General features: G+C 44.7%; 1 pseudogene across 1 annotated transcript in view; it reads right to left on the bottom strand.

Annotated features, from left to right (window-relative positions):
- The window catches only part of LOC105505116, a 12,329-nt pseudogene extending 7,053 nt beyond the window's left edge, over positions 1-5,276 (bottom strand). Inside the window, exons 1-5 of the transcript XR_001000699.1 lie at positions 5,152-5,276; positions 3,354-3,473; positions 1,341-1,421; positions 449-487; positions 133-183 (exon numbers count right to left, since the gene is read on the bottom strand). The product of XR_001000699.1 is annotated as a putative golgin subfamily A member 6C (transcript). The remainder of the gene's footprint in view (positions 1-132; positions 184-448; positions 488-1,340; positions 1,422-3,353; positions 3,474-5,151) is intronic.
- Between the last annotated feature and the right edge of the window lie 5,594 nt (positions 5,277-10,870).

The raw sequence follows: 10,870 nt of genomic DNA, 5'->3' as shown, positions 1-10,870 counted from the left end.
TCTGCCTTTTCCAATGTGAGGATGTTCATTGTCTGGAATTGAACGTTTGGGAGAAAAGCCAAGCAAGTGCTGAAAGAGAAGGAAAGAAACATTCTCCAGAGGACAGGAGAAAACTCCCCACCCTCCACTCACCTCTAACTGCTCCGTTTGTGCTTTGTGTATTTCCTTGTTTGCTTTCTTTTCCTGTAGGAAGAGAAAGACAGAGCTCTTATCCGGGGGAGGCAGAGATGGCACAGCAAGAGAGATGCCCCCAGCATGCCACCAGTGCCCCAGGACAGGCACACCCATGGGACCAGGTTATCAGGGACCCTGTGGGCATGGGGTGGAATCTGAGGGGTGAGCCTTCTTCCCCAGGTTGGGAGTGGGTGAGACGAGACTGACGCCTCTACATCTGAGTGCCCCCCAAACCCAGCAGTCATGTTGTGAGCAAACAAAGAAATCACGTTACTTCTTCCAGCTGATGTTCCACTTGTTTCTTCTGTTGTTTCTGTGGGGAGAGTCAAATTCAGGTGACTGAGGGGGGCCCCTCAACTCTATTCCCCAGGCCAGGAAGTTGTAGGCAGGGACCAGGAATGCATTTTAAAGGCAAAGTTCTCAGACTCAATGGCAACACGAACTGGTCAACTCTCCTCAAGCTCCCAAAGACAGAGGATTTGGGTCTTTGTTGGTTTTTGTCCATAGCCACAGAACTCAAAGTCTGAATCTGGATACTCTCAAAAGGACAGTAACATAAACCTCTAGAGATGGAGTCTGAGAAAGGCCCACACTTCTGCCAGCTTGTGATTTAGAAAGATGTGTTCATTCAACAAACATTTACTGAACACATACAGGCCAGGTACGGGTCTTCACAGCAGACATACAGGACAGAAAAGGACAGACGGGAACCCTTGGCCTTGAGATTTCCATTCTACGGGCATTTCAATCTCGGACTGTCGGAGCTTAAAGAGATCTTTGATACTCCCTACCTCCTCTGGAAACACGAGCCCAAGGAGGAGAGGTGGCTTGTGCAGACTCAAAGAGCAAATTAGGGACTGAGTCAGGGCAGAAATACGGGGCCCCTGACAACCCTCACTTTCTTGAGAGGTGACAACCCCAGGGCGTGTGTGGCAAGGACTGGAGCAGGGATGTCTGAAGCAGAGAGAGTCAGCAAAGAGGGCAGTGACAGAAGAGCCATGCTGCATGCTCCTTGCTCTGGGGTCCCCCCAGGTGAGGCCTGGGTGCTTCAGCTCCCCATCTGCCCTTCGGACCAGGGGCCCTCAGCCCCTTTCTTCAGAGCCCCAAGGGGAAACTAAAACGCAGGATTGGCAGCACGAAATCAGGGGACCCCACTGGACTCTTACCAATGATTCTATGTTTTCATTTAGTTGATTGACTGTTGTGGAGCTCGAGTCCAGGGCTACTTCCAGTTCTTGGTACCGGCTCTGAGGCACACGCAGAGAGGAGGAGTTGAAGGACGATTGTGGGGAGAGGTAGAGAGAACAATCATTAGGGCTGGGGTGTGTGTGGGCTGTCTCAGCTGGCATAGGGGCACCCAGCCCCTGCCGTGAGAGGAGCTTGAAGGGCTGGCCTGCAGGGTCACTGCACCTTGGCCCAGGGCCTCTTACCTCCAGACCCTTCAGGGTAGCAGATGATGTAGGGGTAATAGAAATTAAAAAAAAAAAAATTACATGGGACACAGTTATGGATATCGAGAAAGAAAAAAAAAAAAAAAAAAAAACCAGCAAGGGGCTGGGCACAGTGACTCATGCATGTAATTCCAGCACATTGGGAGGTGGAGGCAGTTGGATCCCTTGAGGTCAGGAGTTCGAGACCAGCCTGGCCTACATGGTGACACTCTATCTCCACTAAAAATACAAAGATTAGCCTGGCATGGTGGCAGATGCTCAGGAGGCTAAGGAAGAGAATCACTTGAACCCCGGAGGCAGAGGTTGTAGTGAGCCAACATTGCCCCAGTGTACTCTGGTCTGGGTGACAGAGTGAGACTCTGTCTCAAAAAAAAAAAAAGAAAAAAGAAAAAGAAGGAAAGAAAAAAAAAAGCCCCAAATCCCCCATGCCTGTTCTATACATTATTCCCAAATTACTTTTAAACTCTAAGGTATGTCTCACCGTTTCTAAGATGATACAAGATGCAGGGAAGGAAAAAACCCAATCAATCAAGCAGGTGAAGAAGCAGACATAAACAGGCTGAAGGATAATGCCGGCAAAATAAAAATAAGCCAGAGGCAAAGTATCCCCCAAACCAGAGAAGCCTCAGGGGCATGCACAGCTGGAGACAGCAAGCCAGAGAGGTGTCCTGGCACTGCCTCACCTTCCACTTGTTCAATGGGGGTGCGCTACCCCACTGGAATGGTGAAGATTGGACACCAGCACCTTCAGAATGTCCTGAATCTACATGAGGTGAAAAGGGAAGAACAAGGACAGGGGGAGAAAGACAGAAGTGGCTTAGAGAGAAGCAAGAAAGTCAGGGTAGGAGGAAAATGTGGGTTCAGGAAAATGAAATCCTGAAGAAGAGCAGAGGAGATTAAAACCATGGCCTGTGCCATTCTCCCAAATGGCCACCTGAGGCCTTGCCAGGGGCAGGAACAAATAGATGGAAAAGTCCCCTGAGCGATGCAGTTACAGAGTAGTGTCACCTGACCAATGCAGCTCTTAATACGCTCACTGGACCTCGCTCCTCAGGCCCAGGGCATGGGTGATGAATCTGGTAAAGCTCCAGACCTCCACCTCCATTAAAAAAACCAGACTCCTGAGTAAGGGTTCACTTGAACTAAGGGGGCTCCAGCCAAAAAGCAAGTGTGAAAGACACTGATCTTATCCAGTATCATCTTACAGAGGAGGAAACTGAGGCCCAAGTGAAGAAGTGATTTTTCTGTGGTCGCCCAGCAAGCTGGTGGCAAGTTAGATCTTCTCTTACTCCTAGTGCCTGGGGCTCTCCTCACCACACACTGGGGCCCTTTCAGTGACTCCTAAAGGGACAGCCTGATGGCAAGTGTCTGAACTCATTGGCCCAGCATCCCCTTGAGACTGGGGATGAGAAAAATCAAGCAGCAATGACCATTTCCTGGGTGTCCTGGGTATTTACAGCGGCCAAGTACTAGGGATTAACATAAAAACAACAACAAGGAATCTCATTTAACTTTCAAAAATGGAAGTCAAACAATACTACCCCTACTTACAGATGTGAAAAGAGAGGCCCAAAGAGCTCAAGCAACTTGCCCTAAGTCAGATCCCTAGCACATGGAGAGGCAGGATTCAAACCTAGAATTCTTAACCAGTACCCAACAAACTCAACAAGTACCCTCTACTGCCCCTTGGGTCCCCTGTCCCTAGGAATCTGACCACCCAAGACTCACATCCCCAGGTGAGTGGCAACCACCAGAAGTGGTTGTCTCAGGGCTACTGCCAGTATTTTTCTTTTTCGTCTTCGTTCCTGCCGGAACACCAGGGCTGTTCCTCTGCTGATATTCTTTTAGCTGTGGGAAAGAAGAGCAGTAATACTCATGAGGACTACCAGCCCCTACAGCCACATCCTCCTTTATGGTTTTTGCAAAATACTCTTATGCACTATCTGATTTAATGCCACCAACAACTGTACAAGGTGTTGTCACAATCACTTAGTGACTGAGAGGGATTGATATTATGGCTAAAAAACAAGGAGGCGGGGGCAATAATGGAACTTAAACTCAGTTTTCTGACTCCAAGCTCTGGGGCTTTCCACAAATCAACAGTTGCCAGGGACAAAAACCAGAGGCAGTGGTAGAAAAGTAAACATTAAGCAGTCAGGAACTGCACACTGTGTGGTTTAGAGTCATACATCCTCACATGTCTGTTAGTGTGAATAAGTGCACCAATATCTCTCAAACTTTTATATCAATGTGTCCTCATGACACAAGGCAACTTTTTTGTTAGATCTGGCAATTTATCAGAAGGAGGACAACCCAAGTCTCATTTCAAAGAAAAGTCTGGTGTGCTCTTGGAAACCTATGTGACCGTCATCCCTAAGTACGTTAAGGCTTTTTCCTCTCTCAAGAGAATCAAGGGAAACTGATGCTTCAGAAAGATCTCCCACATTTATCCTGTGGCACTCAAAGTACCGAAGTTGAGATGATATGAGGAAGACTCAAGCTGTCAAGTTCAGTTTTCCAAGATCTATTCCACAGAAGATGAGCAAATGTCACTTCAGAGACCACTGACTGAAGTGCAGTCTGGTCCCAGAACCATGGAGAATTAGAATATGAGGTGGAGAACTCAGAAAAAAAGTTAAAGTCTCTCTGTTGAGTAGAAACCTGGGAGAAAACCAAACCCAACCCATTCTCCCATTGCCACCCAGAGATACTGTCAACATTTTGAGCTCAGAGGCAAAGGTAGGCTTTTCACACTGTCAATGTCTATGTGACGGGAGTAAGGCAGCTTGAAACCTCTGCCTCTTAGGTCCCATACTCTTCAGTCCCATTCCAGCTGGAAATTTGTGCTGTGACCAGAGGAACCAGAAATTGGGTGAGAACGGTTAGGGGACTGGGTTGTAAGATAAAAGGCTGGTCTTGCAGCAGTAATGACAGTTCATAGGGGAATTGTGACATCACTACATTCCACTCCTCCTGGGGGTGAGGGGAACCACATTAGTGCGATGGCTGAGTCATGCTGGTCCATGATGGTGGAGCAGGATATAGGCCTGGGACCCAGGTCCTTGGAGACGCCAGCCCAAAGAGCACAGGGGGATCAGGTTTGGGTCAGCAGGAGGGGAGAGTAGAGTCTGCAGCAGGGAACCCCAGGAATCACCAGTTCAAAGTCACCCAGGGATGAATGGCAATGGGGGGACCTGGGGCTGGGGGACCCAGGTCCTTGGAGAGGTGAGCCCAAAGAACCCAGGGAGGTTGGGCTTGGGTTGGCAGGATGTGAGGGCTGAGTATGGAGTGGGGTCCAGGAGTCACCCACCCAAAGTCACCCTGGAGTGATTGGTGAGGGCAGGGGCTGGGCTGTTTGCTGAAGGAGTGGGACTGACTGCCAGGACTTTGGTGGGGGCAGCCCAGAGGTGCCAGGGTTGGGGGCCCCAGCCCGGTGTGCCTCAGGAGTGGTATGGACTCTGGCAGTGGTCTTGTCATTGGAGGGGATCTCTGGCTGGATTGGGGGCCACGACCTCGTGCTTTTTACCTTTTTCTTGGCTGCTGCCAATTTTTTCTCTCGAGTTTCTTCTAACATCGCGGGGTGGGGAGGGAGGCAGGGCTGGGGCCACATCAGGGAACACCTCCAGTCACCTACCCGTCAGCTGTGTGACTGAACCAGAGGAGGCATAACCAGGGTCCCAATAGAACACAGAAAAGGGGCGTGGCCTTTATGCTCCAAGCCCATTGGTCAGTGAGAAAGATGAAAGGGAAAGGAGGCGTGGCCAGGCAGCCACGTGTCCATAGGAACCCGTGGCATCACAAGGGAAGCTGCCCATGCAACTGCTGTCCCCGCCCACTTGGGGCAAGGGGCGGGGCCTGCTTACTCCAGGAGAGGGGACGGGCTGGCTTCTGCTTTAAAACTTTAAAAAATGTGTGTTTATACTTTATATATTTGTGTGTCAGTGTGTGTGTGCTACGTGTTCCTCCAGAGCTGTCTTCATTATTCAGCTTCTATGCATGGTCTATGATTTTGGCCTACATTTTTCATCTTCAGATGGAGTACAAGAATTACCAGTATTATCTCTATTGAGACACAAATCCTATAAAAATGTAAAATTCATAGTATGTTTGATGATTAATGAAGCAGACTATATTATCCAATGTTCCAATAAGGTAAAATAATCGCAAGCAATTCTCTCTTTTGGAAAAACATTTCTCTTATTCTCCTACATTATTAAGATTTTTTTAAAGCAAGAAACACATCTAATATCTTTAAAAATACAAAGCTTTTGGGTCGGGTGCAGTGGTTCACCTTAGTTCAGGAGTTCAAGACCAGCCTGGGTAACATGATGAAACCCCATCTCTACTAAAAATACAAAAATACCCAGGTGTGGTGGTGCGTACCTGTAATCCCAGCTACTCAGTAGGCTGAGGCAGGAGAATCACTTGAACCCAGGAGGCGGAAGTTGCAGTGAGCCAAGATCAAGCAACTGCACTCCAGCCTGGGCAACAGAGCAAGACTCCATCTCAAACTAAACTAAACTAAACTAAACCATAAAATTAAATTAAATTAAATTAAATAGAATAGAATAGAAAAATATAAAACTTTCAATTTAATAAGCACTCAAAACTCTTTACCGGTTTAAAGCAAATACAAAGCCTCTTTTTCTAGAATCACCTGGCCTCTCTAAAGCCTTGCAAATGGAACTGATTTTCTCACTTGATACTTGGCTATGACTTGCAATCATGAAAATCAAGAACTGTGTTATGTCACTGTGTATTGCTACCTGAATTCCACACTATGCTGAGATCGAGGGTTGAATCTTTCATGATTTGCTCCATAATCTCAGCTTCTTATCCCACACCAAACTAAGCTTTTTTCTAGAGTTTTACCATTTACAGTTAGTAGACAAGAGGGTTCTCAATAATGTAGTCTCTGGACTAGCAGCACAAGCAGAACCTGAGAACTTTTTATAAGTGCAAATTCTCAGGCCCCACCCTGGACCTGGTGAATCAGTAACTCTGCAGTAAGGCTCAGCCATCTGTGCTGCAGTAATCCCTCCAGGTGTTCAAGAACCTCTGGCATACAACAGGTAGAAAAATGTGTTTCCTCCTGTGGGTCCAAAGCCAGGGATACCATATGTTGTGTCTTGATATGAAACAATGGCATGCAATTAAAAGACGTAAATCTCCCTCCTGCTCCCACCCTCCATCCAATGTGTTCTATTTTTATGAGTTAAATAAGAAAACAAGTGCCAATCAGAGATGTAGTCTAAAAAGTATATTTACAAGTGTCAGTTCTCATCCAGCCTGATCTCATACAACACCATTTACACCCTCTTACCTCTCAAGTTTTAAAAACATATCTTCACAATGTAAGTCGCAGGCACAGTAGCAGTTCTATAATAAAACACCAAGTACATTGGAATGTCCAAACTTACTAGAGAAGAAAAGTGGAATCAATGGCTATATTTTCAAATTGTAATCAATAGGAAATATAAGTTTTGGATTTTTTTACCTTCGTACTTCCAAGTTAATAGAATTAAACCAGAATACTCCATTCTTTCAAAGCCTCTAGCCAGGCAAAACCTTCCTGTATTACTCCTCGCTTTCAATGGATATAAAGCAGAGTCCTCCTAGATACATTTTGTATACCTGCAAAGATGCAGAACTAAACACTTCCATCCGTTCAATATTAAAACAAAACATCTGTAAACCCTGGATGGTGAAAGTAGTACTTCAGTAGTAGCACCAAAGTCTCAAATATGAAAAGATACCAAGAATGCCACTAGCAAACAAAAGGAGCTCAAAGCTGGGAGCAGTAGTTCACGCCTGTAATTCCAGCACTTTGACAAGCCAAGGTGGGAGGATTACTTGAAGTCAGGTGTTCAAGACCAGCCTGGGCAGCATAGCAAATTCACATCTCTATAAAATTTTTTTAAATTAGCTGGGCATGGTGGTACACACCTGTAGTCCTAGCTACTTGGGAGGCTGAGGTAGGAAAATGGCTTCAGTTCAGGAGTGCGAGGCTGCAGTAGCTATGATCGTGCCACTGCACTCCAGCCTTGGGGACAGAGCAAGACCTGGATAATTACAGTCTGTCCTGCTCTAAGATAAATGCTTTCAATCAGCAGGATAAAAATTAAGTGAAATATGACTTTGGAGGTTGGCCAGAAAATAGGCAATGGAGAAACAGGCACTTCCCACAAGAATAAAAATGGCCAATAAGCATATAGAAAAGATTCAAGGCTGGGTGTGGTGGTTCATGCCTTGAATTCTAGCACTTTAGGAGGCCGAAGTGGGTGGATCACGTGAGGTCAGGAGTTTGAGACCAACCTGACCAACATGGTGAAGCCCTGTCTCTACTAAAAAATACAAAAATTAGCCAGGCACGGCTGTGGGCACCTGTAATCCCAGCTACTCAGGAAGCTGAGGCAGGAGAATCACTTGAACCCAGGAGGCAGAGGTTGCAATGAGCTGAGATCACACTGTTGCACTCCAGCTTGGGCAATAGAGCAAGACTGCATCTCAAAAAATAAAAAATAAAATAAAAAAAGGTTCCAAAGCACTAGAAACCAAACAAATGTAATGAAAACAATTAGATTTTCTGCTTAAATATCAGCAAAGAGGACAAATGGAAGGGGGACACTGGAGCTCTGCCCCTGTTGGTGGGAGTATAAACTGAACCAATTTTTTCTGCAGGATAATTTGAAAATTTCTACTAAAAATCTTAAAACTGTTTTATTTTCCTCCAGAAATTCCACTGCTATGAATTCAGCCAAAAAATCCTTGCTTGAGTTCATTAAAACATATATATATGAAAATTTACTTCAGGGGTGGCAATGATTAACTTCATATACATCAAGCTTTTAAAAATGATGATGACAAGGATATATTTACTGCCATAGAAATATGCCCAAAACATAGTGACAAAAGACTATGTATTATGATTCTACTTTTTAAAAGTTTATATGTATAAAAAAATATAAAAAGCAACAAACCAGAATGTTTTGCATGGCAAAATTAAATACTTTTCTTAATATTTTGTCTTCCAAATTATTACAAAAAGAATGTGATTTTCTTTATAATCAGGGAGAAGTATTGTTTTCATTTTGTTATATTTAAATTTCTTTTCTTTTCCTTATTTTTTCTCATGTGTGGATCACATGTACTCTAGAGAGCTTGAATCCCTACCTCTTGAGGTAAATCAGACCATTTCAGCCTCTGTCAACTTGCCTTTTTGGGACATTTCAAATCAATGGAATTATGCAATATGTGGTTTCCTGTCTGGCTTTTATACTTAGCTAACGTTTTTGAGGTTGGTCCATGATATATAATAGGTTTTGGTAATTTGTTCCTTTCATTACTGAGTAGAAGTCCATTGATGGATATACCACATTTTGTCAGCAGAGAGCATTTTAAACTTTGAATTCAATTTCCTGTGGTCTAAATGAAACCCTTGGAACACAGGACTTACAGGGAAAGCTGCTGTGCATGTCAAAATAACTACTTATTAGAACCAGCTTTGTCATCAGGAGCCTGAACTGCTGCAGAAAATTTTACCACTTTGCAACTTCCTTTTTACAAGCAACTTTTGTGCTACTACAAATCAGGACTTTTGAAACATCTGATACATCCATCGAATAAGTATGAGCATGTGTGTGAGTGGACAAGTGAAACCATCTATGCTACACTGCGTGTTGTTTCCTCCCCTAGACTGGACCAGGGAATCTCTCAGCTTTCTAGAGTACCCTGTCTCTACTGATGAAGCTGAACAGTATTAAAGACCCTGCTGCCTTTGTTAGGCAGATTTGGAGGGGAGGCCCAACAGCAATGGATGGAGAGGAAAAAGAGAGGGGAGCTTGTGGAACAGGAAGCCCCCTGGGGTCCGCGCATGGCTCCCCGGTGCTGAGGATGTTGTGGATGGGGAAGTGCTGATGGTGTCCTGAGGCAGCCTAGCACCTCCACTGGGCCTAGAAGGTCTTGACTTTGGACTCTTACGTGTGTTCTAGAGGTGTTTAAAAGCTGTTTTTGCTTTTGTTCTTTTCCTAAATAATCATTACTTGGTAGTTAGTTATTAATCTTTCTTTGGGAGAGGGACGGGGCTTTAAAATTGAAGAACATAATTTTCATTAAAATATCAAAAATGGAAAAAAGTTACTTTGTAAACAATTTGCTATACAAACCAAATGGGAGCTATTGAGAATCTCAATAAAATGTTAAATGCATTTGCTGCTGTTAGAAGAAACAAAGAAAAAATTTAGAAGAAATAAAGAAAAAAATGCATTTGCTGGCAGTACCATTTGCCTAAGGTTGGGTCACTGTGTCATCATACCGTGGTGGGGGTATGTGTCGTGTATATGTGTGAAACTTTTCATCTCAGGATAGGTCATAATCTTACCTGCAGTTTTCCTTCCAAATAGGGTTACAAAGTAGTAAAACATGGACTTGGAAGTGACAGACTTGAGTGAATCAGCACAGCTTAAAGAAAAATCCAATAAAACTAACTTTTTACAATCCTGAGGCTGGTTTTTGAAACAGATACAATTATTTACTTTAAGCATCTGGTTATGATCTTGAATCAATAATACATACTGTCATGACCTTTTTTTTTTTTAATGGAAATAGACGTTTCATCCAGAAAACCCTGAAACACTGACTTTTCTTTTTTTTAAGACAGGGTGTCACTCTGTTGCCCAAGCTGGAGTGGAGTGATGGATCTCAGTTCACTGCAGCTGGCCTCACACCTCAGCCTCCCAAGTAGCTGGAACCACAGGCGCCACCGAGCCCAGCTAATTTATTGTATTTTTTGTACAGATAGGATTTTGCTGTGTTGCCCAGGGTGGTCTCAAACTTCTAGACTCAAGTGGTTCACCCACTTCAGCCTCCCAAAGTGCTGTGACTATAGGCACAAGCCACTGTGCCTAGCCTGCAGTGACTTTTTAAAACTTAAGTTCAAGCATCTCTTCTTAACTCCTTTAATTGGAGGTATCTCTTCTCTCATTCTCATCTTTGGTGTTCCCCCAGAGTTCACTGCTGACTGGATGTACAACATACATTTCAAAGTCAAGGCTGCGTGCAGTGGCTCATGCCTATAATTGCAGCACTTTGGGAGTCCAAGGCAGGAAGATTGCTTGAGTCCAGGAGTTTGAGATCAGCCTGCCCAACAGGCAGAAACCCCCATCTCTACTAAAAATACAAAAATTAGCCAGGTGTGGTGCATGCCTGTAATCCCAGCTACTCAGGAGGCTGAGGCAGGAGAATCG

Source organism: Colobus angolensis, unplaced genomic scaffold (genome assembly GCF_000951035.1).
Source record: "Colobus angolensis palliatus isolate OR3802 unplaced genomic scaffold, Cang.pa_1.0 Scaffold99, whole genome shotgun sequence".
Lineage (NCBI taxonomy): Eukaryota > Metazoa > Chordata > Mammalia > Primates > Cercopithecidae > Colobus > Colobus angolensis.
This window is presented reverse-complemented; position numbering and strand designations above follow the sequence as displayed.